The sequence below is a fragment of the Panulirus ornatus genome, chromosome 43, assembly GCF_036320965.1.
Source record: "Panulirus ornatus isolate Po-2019 chromosome 43, ASM3632096v1, whole genome shotgun sequence".
Lineage (NCBI taxonomy): Eukaryota > Metazoa > Arthropoda > Malacostraca > Decapoda > Palinuridae > Panulirus > Panulirus ornatus.
Window position 1 is genome coordinate 2,989,555 of NC_092266.1, and position 16,172 is coordinate 3,005,726.

Below are 16,172 nucleotides of genomic sequence, written 5' to 3' on the forward strand. Positions count from 1 at the left end.
TCATGAAACAATGACAGTAAAACAATGCACAGTTCAATATTAGTATTAGGTGCAGCGACAAGTGTAACACTGCAAACTGTTGCCACTCGTTACCACCACACATAAGTATTAAGGTTTTCTACACAGTCTAATGGCAATAAACAGACAACTTACCTACAGTGAGCTTATTTTAATGAAAAATCACGTTTCCTTCAGGAACTTCGCCTTATGTGCTTGCAGACAGTAACCTGAGTTCTCCTGGCTTAATGTTGAGGCTCTATATATACTGTACTACACGTCTGTACATACCATTATGCATAGTTAATTTTCATTGTAAATAACATGTGACCTGCTGTTGCTTTTATAAGCAGATGCAAGTGACATGACATACTGCTGATCAGGCAAATAAAACGTGAAATGATTAATCAAAAGGCAATCTATTTTGATAACATATCACTAATAGAGTAAACACGGTAGATCAATACTTTGTTCCAAAACAATTGATATTTCTGTAGTGAGAGTTTTTACAAATCAAGTAAACTATGGCACGGTCTACTGAGGCCATAATGTATATATTTGATCAAAAGGTTGTGAACATAAAGTTACATAAGCCGCAGACACCCACCAGAGATAATCATATGTGAGCAAGAGGGTGACACCTGTGTTACTATAAACCAGACCTGAGGGTGAGGCAGTGTGCCTACCACACACTAGACCAGGCACTGGGCTGCTGTATTCTACACTCATCATGGATAGTACAAGATAATGAATTTCCCATAAACCAGACTTAATGTTGAGATAGTTTGTCCTCAAACATCAAGACTGGCAACGTGTCTCTGCAGACCAGACCTGCAGAGAAGCTTGGCGATTGTGTCACTACACAACAGGCTTAGCACTGTGGTACTGTGTCACTAGGCACTGCACCTGGCACAAGGGTCCTGTGGCACCACACATACACTAAATCTGTGGTAGTGTCTCACCACACACCACACCTGTCACGAGGGTCCTGTACCACCATACCACACCTACACTAACACTGGGGTACTGATGTCACCAGACACCTCACCGTAGTGAAGGAAGGTCTTGTAGGTCGGCAATGAGGGTGAGTAGTGTACGTAGGTGGTGAAGGAAGGTAGTGTTGGCACTTGAGCGCTGTACCACCACACCTACACTGACACTGGGGTACTGTGTTACCAGACTCCCACAAGGCACTAGGACGGTGTAACACCACACCTACACCGACACTGGGGTACTGTCTCACCACACACCACATCTGACACTAAGCCATTTCATCTCACACTCACCAGTATTGCACTGGCACTGAGGTACTCTGTTCCTCACATACCAGACCTGGCAGGTAGTACTATGTCCCACACACCGCAAGCTTGTACCGGGATGAGGATACTGTGATAAGAGTTCCGTATCTCTGCTTGGGCATGGCGTTCCTTCACACATCACATCTCACACATAGGTATTGTGTCCCTCACACACCAGACGTAGCACTGGGGAACTGTTCCTGCACACCACACCTGGAGCTGGGATCCTGTTTTCCCACATCCTGAAAAATAATGAATATAACTCTCAGCACTGGTAGGCTTCCTGTAGATCTTAAAGGATAACTAATCAAAATACCTAATTATCACCACATTAAGGAAGGGTGATTTGCCTTTGTGTTTCCATTTAGTCTTAAACTTGATGGTGGGATGAATCGTAATTCATTAAAGAAAACATCATGATCTTGGTAAGATGGCCATAAGGACCACACATCGTTAACGTATCTTAACCATATTTTTGGACTGTTACTAACTGAAGTTTGGATCTCAGTATTCCATGAATAAGTTACTGAGAATGGGAGTGAGGGAATTTATCATGGCTAAACCGAATTTCTTTCAATAAGAATCACCCTCAGCATCTTGGAAAACGTTATTGTCAACAAAGTTTTATTAAGTCAATGAAAGTTTTTGAGGGTAGGGGCATCTCAGCTACGTTAAAGGAAAAAGAATCTCGCCATATAATGTAAATAATAGATTAGATTTTGCTAAGAGGGCTAGGATCATTTATTTGCCTGATCATGAACTCCTTAGATTTGATATCAATTTCTCTTTACCAAAGTCTATATTGATGAAACCATTGCTTACTTAACCCTAAAACACTATTGTCAATAATGAGAAGTGGTTTTACTTTCCTCGGGTCCAACAGACACAGAGGAGAAAAAGATCTCATTACGATTTACTAAACAAATTACATGGACTTAAGCTTTAATTTACCTTATTGAAATATACGAGTAAAGAGAACAAATATAGGAGTAGTTATTGTGTATAATGCAAAAAATAAAAGATACGAGAAATGAAAAGAGAGAAGTAGAGAGAATTTGTACGTGTGTGTGTGTGTGTGTGTGTGTGTGTGTGTGTGTGTGTGTGTGTGTGTGTGTGTGTGTGTGTGTGTGTGTGTGTGTGTGTATTTTCAGGTCTGCCATTACATGTTAATCAGATCAACAATGCCACGTACTTCAGGTGGAGTGAGCGAGGATCTTAAGCCGCGGCAACAATGTATTAAAGTGTGTAATAAGGCTAATAGTATGTTTGGGTTCATTAATGGGACTGTTAGCAATGAAACTCCTAGAGTATTATTACAACATTATCTTGAATTGGTGAGACTCACATTTGAATCATGCGGTTTAGTTTTGGGCTCCATACTATGCAGTTAATAATGATTATTAGAGAGAGAGAGAGAGAGAGAGAGAGAGAGAGAGAGAGAGAGAGAGAGAGAGAGAGAGAGAGAGAGAGAGAGAGAGAGAGAGAGAGCACAAATGCGAATAACATAAATGATTCCTGGAATTAGAAACCTCACTTATGAAGAAAGGTAAAAAAGGCTGAATTTGCAGTCATTTAAGAGGAGAAGGTCTAGAGGGGATGTGAATGAAGTTTTTGAATAGGTGAAGACCATACATAGAGGTAACATGAATAAAGTTCTTAGAATGACGCCACTGGGTAGGACCAAAAATAATGGATTTAGATAGATTCAGGTCGGATGTGGGTAGATATTGGTTCGGGAATAGGGTAGTAGATTTATGGAACAAGCTGTCAAGTACAGTAGTTGAAGTTAGTTCTTTAGTTAGCTTTAAACGAAGGTTGGATGTGTTTATGGGTACAGGCAGTTGGTTTGTGGACAGACTCAGGACCTGCCTAGCTCGGGCCAATACGCCTCTTGCAGTGTCCTTACTTCTCATGTTCTTATGGTATGTAGTTTTGTAATATACTCTATAATACAGTTGGACTATGTATCCCTGATAATACCTTTGTACTTTTCTAGACAGTTTTCTCGTATAGGCATTAATATCAAAAATCAATCCCAGAGATAGAACAAACATACTTATAAACCGGTACAAACATACTTATAAACCGGTACAAACATACTTATAAACCGGTACAAACATACTTATAAACCGGTACAAACATACTTATAAACCGGTACAAACATACTTATAAACCCGTACAAACATACTTATAAACCGGTACAAACATACTTATAAACCCGTACAAACATACTTATAAACCGGTACAAACATACTTATAAACCGGTACAAACATACTTATAAACCGGTACAAACATACTTATAAACCCGTACAAACATACTTATAAACCGGTACAAACATACTTATAAACCCGTACAAACATACTTATAAACCCGTACAAACATACTTATAAACCGGTACAAACATACTTATAAACCGGTACAAACATACTTATAAACCGGTACAAACATACTTATAAACCGGTACAAACATACTTATAAACCGGTACAAACATACTTATAAACCGGTACAAACATACTTATAAACCGGTACAAACATACTTATAAACCGGTACAAACATACTTATAAACCGGTACAAACATTAAAAAATGACGATTTTTTTTCATCCAAACTTTCTAATATATATATATATATATATATATATATATATATATATATATATATATATATATATATATATATATATATATATATATACATACATATGTTATTTATTCTATTTGACTTGCTTTGTCTGTCGCTGTCTCCCGCGTTAGCGAGGTAGCGCAAGGAAACAGACGAAAGAATGGCCCAACACAACCCACATACATATGTATATACATACATGTCCACGCACAGCACATATACATACCTATATATCTCAATGTATATATACCCATGTATATAATTCATACTGTCTGCCTTTATTCATTCCCATCGCCACCCCGCCACACACGGAAAAACAAGACCCTCCCCCCTCATCTGTGCGATGTAGCGCTAGAAAAAGACAACAAAGGCCCCATGCGTTCACACTCAGTCTCTAGCTGTCATGTATAATGCACCGAAACCACAGCTCCCTTTCCACATCCAGGCCCCACAGAACTTTCCATGGTTTACCCCAGACGCTTCACATGCCCTGATTCAATCCATTGACAGCACGTCAACCCCGGTATACCACATCGTTCCAATTCACTCTATTCCTTGCACTCCTTTCACCCTCCTGCATGTTCAGGCACCGTTCACTCAATATCTTTTTCACTCCATCTTTCCACCTCCAATTTGGTCTACCACTTCTCGTTCCCTCCACCTCCGACACATATATCCTCTTGGTCAATATTTCCTCACTTTACTCTCTCCATGTGACCAAACCATTTCAAAACACCCTCTTCTGCTCTCTCAACCACACTCTTTTTATTACCAAACATATCGCTTACCCGATTATTACTTACTCGATCAAACCACCTCAAACCACATATTGTCCTCAAACATCTCATTTCCAGAACATCCACCCTCCTGCGCACAACTCTATCCATAGCCCACGCCTCGCAACTATACAACCTTATTGGATCCACTATTCCTTCAAACATACTCATTTTTCCTTTCCGAGATAATGTTCTCGACTTCCAAACATTCTTCAACGCTCCCAGAATTTTCGCTCCCTCCTCCACCCTATGATTCACTTCCGCTTCCATGGTTCCATCCGCTGCCAAATCCTCTCCAAGATATCGAAAACACTTCACTTCCTCCAGTTTTTCTCCATTCAAACTTACCTCCGAATTTACTTAACCCTCAACCGTACTGTACCTAATAACCTTACTCTAATTCACATTTACTCTCAATTTTCTTCTTTCACACACTATCAAACTCAGTCACTAGCTTCTGAAGTTTCTCACATGAATCAGCCACAAGCGCTGTATCATCAGCGAACAACAACTGACGCACTTCCCAAGCTCTCTCATCCACAACACACTGCATACTTGCCCCTCTTTCCAAAACTCTTGCATTAATCTCCCTAACAACTCCATCCATAAACAAATTAAACAACCATGGAGACATTACACACCCCTGCCGCAAGCCTACATTCACTGAGAACCAATCACCTTCCTCTCTTCCTACACGTACACATGCCTTACATCCTCGTTAAAAACTTTTCACTGCTTCTAACAACTTGCTTCCCACACTATATCTTCTTAATACCTTCCACAGAACATCTCTATCAACTCTATCACATGCCTTCTCCAGATCCATAAATGCTACATACAAATCCATTTGCTTTTCTAAGTATTTCTCACATACATTCTTCAAAGCAAACACCTGATCCACACATCCTCTAACACTTCTGAAACCACACTGTTCTTCCCCAATCTGATGCTCTGTACATGCCTTCACTTTCTCAATCAATACCCTCCCATATATTTTACCAGAAATACTCAACAAACTTATACCTCTGTAATTTGAGCACTCACTCTTATCCCCTTTGCCTTTGTACAATGGCACTATGCAAGTATTCCGCCGATCCTCAGGCACCTCACCATGAATCATACATACATTAGATAACCTTACCAACCAGTCAACAATACAGTCACCCCCTTTATTAATAAATTCCACTGCAATACCATCCAAACCTGCTGCCTTGCCGGCTTTCACCTTCCGCAAAGCTATTACTACCTCTTCTCTGTTTACCAAATCATTTTTCCTAACCCTCTCACTTTGCACACCACCTCTACCAAAACACCCTATATCTACCACTCTATCATCAAACACATTCAACAAACCTTGAAAATACTCACTCCATCTCCTTCTCACATCACCACTACTTGTTATTACCTCCCCACTGGCCCCCTTCACTGAAGTTCCCATTTGTTCACTTGTCTTTCTCACTTTTTTACTTCCTTCTAAGACATCTTTTTATTTTCCCTAAAATTTAATGATATTCTCTCACCCCAACTCTCATTTGCCCTCTTTTTCACCTCTTGCACCTTTCTCTTGACCTCCTGCCTCTTTCTTTTATACACCTCCCACTCATTTGCATTATTTCCCTGCAAAAATCGTCCAAATGCCTCTCTCTTCTCTTTCACTAATAATCTTACCTCTTCAACCCACCACGCCTTACCCTTTTTAATCTGCCCACCTCCCACGCTTCTCATGCCACAAGTATCTTTTGCGCAAGCCATCACTGCTTCCCTAAATACATCCCATTCCTCCGCCACTCCCTTTACGTCCTTTGCTTTCACCTTTTTCATTATGTATTCAGTCTCTCCTGGTACTTCCTCACAAAAGTCTCCTTCCCAAGCTCACTTACTCCCACCACTCTCTTCACCCCAATACTCTGTCTTCTTTTCTGGAAACCTCCACAAATCTTCACCTTCGCCTCCACAAGATAATGATCAGACATCCCTCCAGTTGCACCTCTCAGCGAATTAACACCTAAAAGTCTCTCTTTCGCGCGCCTATCAATCAACACGTCATCCAATAACGCTCTCTGGCCATCTCTCCTACTTACATACGTATACTTATGAATATCTCTCTTTTTTAACCAGGTATTCCCCATCACCAGTCCTTTTTCAGCACATAAATCTACAAGCAATTCACCATTACCATTTACAACACTGAACACCCGATGTATACCAATTATTCCCTCAATTGTCACGTTACTCACCTTTGCATTCAAATCACCCATCACTATAACCCTGTTTCATGCATCAAAACCACTAACACGCTCATTCAGCTGCTCCCAAAACACTTGACTCTCATGATCCTTTCTTCTCATGCCCATGTGCATATGCACCAATAATCACCCATATCTCTCCATCAACTTTCAGTTTTACCCATATCAATCTATGGTTTACTTTCTTACACTCCATCACATACTTACACCACTCCTGTTTCAGTAGTGCTACTCCTTCCCTTGCTCTTGTCCTCTCACTAACCCCTGACTTTACTCCTAAGACATTCCCAAAGCAGTCTTCCCCATTACCCTTGAGATTCGTTTTAGTCAGAGCCAAAACATCCAGGTTCCTTTCCTCAAACATACTACCTAAATTTCCTTTTTTCTCGTTTTGGTTACATTCACAAACATTTAAATACCCCAATCTGAGCCTTCGAGGAGGATGAGCACTCCCCGCATGACTCCTTATTTTGTTTCCCCTTTTAGAAAGTGAAAATACAAGGAGGGGAGGGTTTCTAGCCCCTCGCTCCCGTCCCTTTTAGTCGCCTTCTACGAAAAGTGAGGAATGGGTGGGAAGTATTCTTTCTGTAAAATGATATCAAAATAAAATTATGTATATATATATATATATATATATATATATATATATATATATATATATATATATATATATATATATATATATATATATATTATAAATAGTTTTTTTTCAAACTATTCGCCATTTCCCGCGTTAGCAAGGTAGCGTTAAGAACAGAGGACTGGGCCTTTGAGGGAATATCCTCACCTGGCACCCTTCTCTGTTCCTTCTCTTGGAAAATTAAAAAAAAACGAGATGGAAGGATTTAATGCCCCCCCGCTCCCTCCCCTTTTAGTCGCCTTCTACGACACGCAGGGAATACGTGGGAAGAATTCTTTCTCCCCTATCCCCAGGGATAATATATATATATATATATATATATATATATATATATATATATATATATATATATATATATATATATATATATATATATATATATATATATATATATATATATATATATATATATATATATATATATATGTATAAATATATATATATATATATATATATATATATATATATATATATATATATATATATATATATATATATATATATATATATATATATATATATATAAATATATATAAATATATATATACATATATATATATATATATTATTATTATTATTATACTTTGTCGCTGTCTCCCGCGTTTGCGAGGTAGCGCAAGGAAACAGACGAAAGAAATGGCCCAACCCCAGCCCCCCATACACTTGTATATACATACGTCCACACACGCAAATATACATACCTACACAGCTTTCCATGGTTTACCCCAGACGCTTCACATGCCTTGATTCAATCCATTGACAGCACGTCAACCCCGGTATACCACATCGCTCCAATTCACTCTATTCCTTGCCCTCCTTTCACCCTCCTGCATGTTCAGGCCCCGATCACACAAAATCTTTTTCACTCCATCTTTCCACCTCCAATTTGGTCTCCCTCTTCTCCTCGTTCCCTCCACCTCCGACACATATATCCTCTTGGTCAATCTTTCCTCACTCATTCTCTCCATGTGCCCAAACCACTTCAAAACACCCTCTTCTGCTCTCTCAACCACGCTCTTTTTATTTCCACACATCTCTCTTACCCTTACGTTACTCACTCGATCAAACCACCTCACACCATACATTGTCCTCAAACATGTCATTTCCATCACATCCATCCTCCTGCGCACAACTCTATCCATAGCCCACGCCTCGCAACCATACAACATTGTTGGAACAACTATTCCTTCAAACATACCCATTTTTCCTTTCCGAGATAATGTTCTCGACTTCCACACATTCTTCAAGGCCCCCAGAATTTTCGCCCCCTCCCCCACCCTATGAACCACTTCCGCTTCCATGGTTCCATCCGCTGCCAGATCCACTCCCAGATATCTAAAACACTTCACTTCCTCCAGTTTTTCTCCATTCAAACTCACCTCCTAATTGACTTGACCCTCAACCCTACTGTACCTAATAACCTTGCTCTTATTCACATTTACTCTTAACTTTCTTCTTCCACACTCTTTACCAAACTCAATCACCAGCTTCTGCAGTTTCTCACATGAATCAGCCACCAGCGCTGTATCATCAGCGAACAACAACTGACTCACTTCCCAAGCTCTCTCATCCCCAACAGACTTCATACTTGCCCCTCTTTCCAAAACTCTTGCATTTACCTCCCTAACAACCCCATCCATAAACAAATTAAACAACCATGGAGACATCACACACCCCTGCCACAAACCTACATTCACTGAGAACCAATCACTTTCCTCTCTTCCTACACGTACACATGCCTTACATCCTCGATAAAAACTTTTCACTGCTTCTAACAACTTTCCTCCCACACCATATATTCTTAATACCTTCCACAGAGCATCTCTATCAACTCTATCATATGCCTTCTCCAGATCCATAAAAGCTACATACAAATCCATTTGCTTTTCTAAGTATTTCTCACATACATTCTTCAAAGCAAACACCTGATCCACACATCCTCTACCACTTCTGAAACCACACTGCTCTTCCCCAATCTGATGCTCTGTACATGCCTTCACCCTCTCAATCAATACCCTCCCATATAATTTACCAGGAATACTCAACAAACTTATACCTCTGTAATTTGAGCACTCACTCTTATCCCCTTTGCCTTTGTACAACGGCACTATGCACGCATTCCGCCAATCCTCAGGCACCTCACCATGAGTCATACATACATTAAATAACCTTACCAACCAGTCAACAATACAGTCACCCCCTTTTTTAATAAATTCCACTGCAAAACCATCCAAACCTGCTGCCTTGCCGGCTTTCATCTTCCGCAAAGCTTTCACTACCTCTTCTCTGTTTACCAAATCATTTTCACTAACCCTCTCACTTTGCACACCACCTCGACCAAAACACCCTATATCTGCCACTCTATCATCAAACACATTCAACAAACCTTCAAAATACTCACTCCATCTCCTTCTCACATCACCACTACTTGTTATCACCTCCCTATTTGCGCCCTTCACTGAAGTTCCCATTTGCTCCCTTGTCTTACGCACTTTATTTACCTCCTTAAAGAACATCTTTTTATTCTCCCTAAAATTTAATGATACTCTCTCACCCCAACTCTCATTTGCCCTTTTTTTCACCTCTTGCACCTTTCTCTTGACCTCCTGTCTCTTTCTTTTATACATCTCCCACTCAATTGCATTTTTTCCCTGTAAAAATCGTCCAAATGCCTCTCTCTTCTCTTTCACTAATGCTCTTACTTCTTCATCCCACCACTCACTACCCTTTCTAATCAACCCACCTGCCACCACCTCATGCCACAAGCATCTTTTGCGCAATCCATCACTGATTCCCTAAATACATCCCATTCCTCCCCCACTCCCCTTACTTCCATTGTTCTCACCTTTTTCCATTCTGTACTCAGTCTCTCCTGGTACTTCCTCACACAGGTCTCCTTCCCAAGCTCACTTACTCTCACCACCCTCTTCACCCCAACATTCACTCTTATTTTCTGAAAACCCATACAAATCTTCACCTTAGCCTCCACAAGATAATGATCAGACATCCCTCCAGTTGCACCTCTCAGCACATTAACATCCAAAAGTCTCTCTTTCGCACGCCTGTCAATTAACACGTAATCCAATAACGCTCTCTGGCTATCTCTCCTACTTACATAAGGATACTTATGAATATCTCGCTTTTTAAACCAGAAATCCTCCCCTCCTTGTATTAACTTTCTAAAATGGGAAACAGAAGAAGGAGTCACGCGGGGAGTGCTCATCCTCCTCGAAGGCTCAGAGTGGGGTGCCTAAATGTGTGTGGATGTAACCAAGATGTGAAAAAAGGAGAGATAGGGAGTATGTTTGAGGAAAGGAACCTGGATGTTTTGGCTCTGAGTGAAACGAAGCTCAAGGGTAAAGGGGAAGAGTGGTTTGGGAATGTCTGGGGAGTAAAGTCAGGGGTTAGTGAGAGGACAAGAGCAAGGGAAGGAGTAGCAATACTCCTGAAACAGGAGTTGTGGGAGTATGTGATAGAATGTAAGAAAGTAAATTCTCGATTATGGGTAAAACTGAAAGTTGATGGAGAGAGGTGGGTGATTATTGGTGCATATGCACCTGGGCATGAGAAGAAAGATCATGAGAGGCAAGTGTTTTGGGAGCAGCTGATTGAGTGTGTGAGTGGTTTTGATGCACGAGACCGGGTTATAGTGATGGGTGATTTGAATGCAAAGGTGAGTAATGTGGCAGTTGAGGGAATAATTGGTATACATGGGGTGTTCAGTGTTGTAAATGGAAATGGTGAAGAGCTTGTAGATTTATGTGCTGAAAAAGGACTGATGATTGGGAATACCTGGTTTATATATATATATATATATATATATATATATATATATATATATATATATATATATATATATATATATATATATATATATATATATATAGATATATATATATATATATATATATTTTGCTTTGTCGCTGTCTCCCGCGTTTGCGAGGTAGCGCAAGGAAACAGACGAAAGAACCCACCCAACCCACCCCCATACACATGTGTATGCATACGTCCACACACGCAAATATACATACCTACACAGCTTTCCATGGTTTACCCCAGACGCTTCACATGCCCTGATTCAATCCACTGACAGCACGTCAACCCCGGTATACCACATCGATCCAATTCACTCTATTCCTTGCCCTCCTTTCACCCTCCTGCATGTTCAGGCCCCGATCACACAAAATCTTTTTCACTCCATCTTTCCACCTCCAATTAGGTCTCCTACTTCTCCTCGTTCCCTCCACCTCTGACACATATATCCTCTTGGTCAATCTTTCCTCACTCATTCTCTCCATGTGCCCAAACCATTTCAAAACACCCTCTTCTGCTCTCTCAACCACGCCCCTTTTATTTCCACACATCTCTCTTACCCTTACGTTACTTACTCGATCAAACCACCTCACACCACACATTGTCCTCAAACATCTCATTTCCAGCACATCCATCCTCCTGCGCACAACTCTATCCATAGCCCACGCCTCGCAACCATACAACATTGTTGGAACAACTATTCCTTCAAACATACCCATTTTTGCTTTCCGAGATAATGTTCTCGACTTCCACACATTCTTCAAAGCTCCCAGGATTTTCGCCCGCTCCCCCACCCTATGATCCACTTCCGCTTCCATGGTTCCATCCGCTGCCAGATCCACTCCCAGATATCTAAAACACTTTACTTCCTCCATTTTTTCTCCATTCAAACTTACCTCCCAATTAACATGACCCTCAACCCTACTGTACCTAATAACCTTGCTCTTATTCACATTTACTCTTAACTTTCTTCTTTCACACACTTTACCAAACTCAGTCACCAGCTTCTGCAGTTTCTCACATGAATCAGCCACCAGCGCTGTATCATCAGCGAACAACAACTGACTCACTTCCCAAGCTCTATCATCCCCAACAGACTTCATACTTGCCCCTCTTTCCAAAACTCTTGCATTCACCTCCCTAACAACCCCATCCATAAACAAATTAAACAACCATGGAGACATCACACACCCCTTCCGCAAACCTACATTCACTGAGAACCAATCACTTTCCTCTCTTCCTACACGTACACATGCCTTACATCCTCGATAAAAACTTTTCACTGCTTCTAACAATTTGCCTCCCACACCTTATATTCTTAATACCTTCCACAGGTATATATATATATATATATATATATATATATATATATATTCTTTTTTTTTGCTTTGTCGCTGTCTCCCGCGTTTGCGAGGTAGCGCATGGAAACAGACGAAAGAAATGGCCTAACCCATCCCCATACACATGTATATACATACCTACCCATATATATATATATATATATATATATATATATATATATATATATATAGAAGGCGACTAAAAGGGGAGGGAGCGGGTGGCTGGAAATCCTCCCCTCTCGTTTTTTTTTTTTTACTTTTCCAAAAGAAGGAACAGAGAAGGGGGCCAGGTGAGGATTTTCCCTCTAAGGCCTAGTCCTCTGTTCTTAACGCTACCTCGCAAACGCGGGAAATGGCGAATAGTATAAAAAAAAAAAAAATATATATATATATATATATATATATATATATATATATATATATATATATATATATATATATATATATATATATCTATGATATGGGTAAAACTGAAAGTTGATTGAGAGAGATGGGTGATTATTGGTGCATATGCACCTGGGCATGAGAAGAAAGATCATGAGAGGCAGGTGTTTTGGGGGCAGCTGAATGAGTGTGTTAGTGGTTTGAATCACAAGACCGGTTTATAGTGATGGGTGATTTGAATACAAAGGTGAGTAATGTGGCAGTTGGGGAAATAATTGGTATACATGGGGTGTTCAGTATTGTAAATGGAAATGGTGAAGAGCTTGTGGATTTGTGTGCTGAGAAAGGACTGGTGATTGGGAATACCTGGTTTGAAAAGAGAGATATACATAAGTATACGTATGTAAGTAGGAGAGATGGCCAAAGAGCGTTATTGGATTATGTTCTAATTGATAGGCGCGCGAAAGAGAGACTTTTGGATGTTAATGTGCTGAGAGGTGCAACTTCAGGGATGTCTGATCATTATCTTGTGGAGAAGGTGAAGATTTGTAGGGGTTTTCAGAAAAGAAGAGAGAATGTTGGGGTGAAGAGAGTGGTGAGAGTAAGTGAGCTTGGAAAGGAGACTTGTGTGACGAAGGTACCAGGAGAGGACTGATTACAGAATGGAAAAAGGTGAGAGCAAAGGAAGTAAGGGAAGTGAGGGAGGAATGGGATGTATTTAGGGAAGCAGTGATGGCTTGCGCAAAAGATGCTTGTGGCATGAGAAGCGTGACAGGTGGATTGATTAGAAAGGGTAGTGAGTGGTGAGTTGAAGAGGTAAGATTATTAGTGAAAGAGAAGAGAGAGGCATTTGGACGATTTTTGCAGGGAAAAATGCAAATGAGTGGGAGATGTATAAAAGAAAGAGGCAGGAGGTCAAAAGAAAGGTGCAAGAGGTGAAAAAGAGGGCAAATGACAGTTAGGTTGAGAGAGTATCATTAAATTTTAAGGAGAATAAAAAGATGTTTTGGAAGGAGGTAAGTAAAGTGCGTAAGACAAGGGAGCAAATGGGAACTTCAGTAAACGGGGGCTAATGAGGAGGTGACAACAAGTAGTGGTGATGTGAGGAGATGGATTGAGTATTTTGAAGGTTTGTTGAATGTGTTGATGATAGAGTGGCAGATATAGGGTGTTTTGGTCGAGGTGGTGTGCAAACTGAGAGGGTTAGTGAAAATGATTTGGTAAACAGAGAAGAAGTACTAAAAGCTTTGCGGAAGATGAAAGCCGGCAAGGCAGCAGGTTTGGATGGTACTGCAGTGGAATTTATTAAAAAAGGGGGTGACTGTATTGTTGACTGGTTGGTAAGGTTATTTAATGTAAGTATGATTCATGGTGAGGTGCCTGAGGATCGGTGAAATGCTTGCATGGTGCCATTGTACAACGGCAAAGGAGTTAAAAGGGAGTGCTCAAATTACAGAGGTATAAGTTTGTTGAGTATTCCTGGGAAATTATATGGGAGGGTATTGATTAAGAGGGTAAAGGCATGTACACAGCATCAGATTGGAGAAGAACAGTGTGGTTTCAGAAGTAATAGAGGATGTGTGGATCAGGTGTTTGCTTTGAAGAATGTATGTGAGAAATACTTAGGAAAGAAAATGGATTTGTATGTAACATTTATGGATCTGGAGAAGGCATATGATAGAGTTGATAGAGATGCTCTGTGGAAGGTATTAAGAATATATGTTGTGGGAGGCAAGTTGTTAGAAGCAGTGAAAAGTTTTTTATCGAGGATGTAAGGCATGTGTACGTGTAGGAAGAGAGGAAAGTGATTGGTTCTCAGTGAATGTAGGTTTGCGGCAGGGGTGTGTGATGTCTCCATGGTTGTTTAATTTGTTTATGGATGGGGTTGTTAGGGAGGTGAATGCAAGATTTTTGGAAAGAGGGACAAGTATGCAGTCTGTTGTGGATGAGAGAGCTTGGGAAGTGAGTCAGTTGTTGTTCGCTGATGATACAGCGCTGGTGGCTGATTCATGCGAGAAACTACAAAAGCTGGTGACTTAGTTTGATAAAGTGTGTGAAAGAAGAAACTTAAGAGTAAACGTATAGAAGAGCAAGGTTATTAGGTACAGTAGGGTTGAGGGTCAAGTCAACTGGGAGATAAGTTTGAATGGAGAGAAACTGGAGGAAGTGAAGTGTTTTAGATATCTGGGAGTGGATCTGGCAGCGGATGGAACCATGGAAGCGGAAGTGAATCATAGGGTGGGGAAGGGGGCGAAAATTCTGGGAGCCTTGAAGAATGTTTGGAAGTCGAGAACATTATCTCGGAAAGCAAAAATGGGTATGTTTGAAGGAATAGTGGTTCCAACAATGTTGTATGGTTGCGAGGCGTGGGCTATGTATAGAGTTGTGCGCAGGAGGGTGGATGTGCTGGAAATGAGATGTTTGAGGACAATATGTGGTGTGAGGTGGTTTGATCGAGTAAGTAATGTAAGGGTGAGAGAGATGTGTGGTAATAAAAAGAGTATGGTTGAGAGAGCAGAAGGCGGTGTTTTGAAATGATTTGGTCACATGGAGAGAATGAGTGAGGAAAGATTGACCAAGAGGATATATATGTCAGAGGTGGAGGGAACGAAAGGTGGGAGACCAAATTGGAGGTGGAAAGATGGAGTGAAAAAGATTTTGAGTGCAACGGGGCCTGAACATGCAGGAAGGTGAAAGGCGGGCAATGAATAGAGTGAATTGTATCGATGTGGTATACCGGGGTTGACGTGCTGTCAATGGACTGAATCAGGGCATGTGAAGCGTCTGGGGTAAACCATGGAAAGTTCTGTGGGGCCTGGATGTGGAAAGGGAGCTGTGGTTTCGGGCATTATTGCATGACAGCTGGAGAATGAGTGCGAGCAAATGGGGCCTTCTTTGTGTTTTCCTGGCGCTGCCTGGCGCACATGAGGGAGGGGGGGGGGATGTTATTCCGTGTGTGGCGGTGTGGCGATTGGGGTGAGTAGGGGCAGACAGTGTTAATTGTGTGCATGTGTGTGTATATGTGTGTGTCTGTGTGTGTATATATGTCTTTA

At 40.8% G+C, this 16,172-nt stretch overlaps 1 pseudogene; it reads right to left on the reverse strand.

Moving 5' to 3' along the window:
* Nucleotides 1-415: 415 nt before the first annotated feature.
* LOC139762282 (uncharacterized) overlaps nt 416-16,172 on the reverse strand; it is a 45,499-nt pseudogene continuing 29,742 nt past the window's right edge.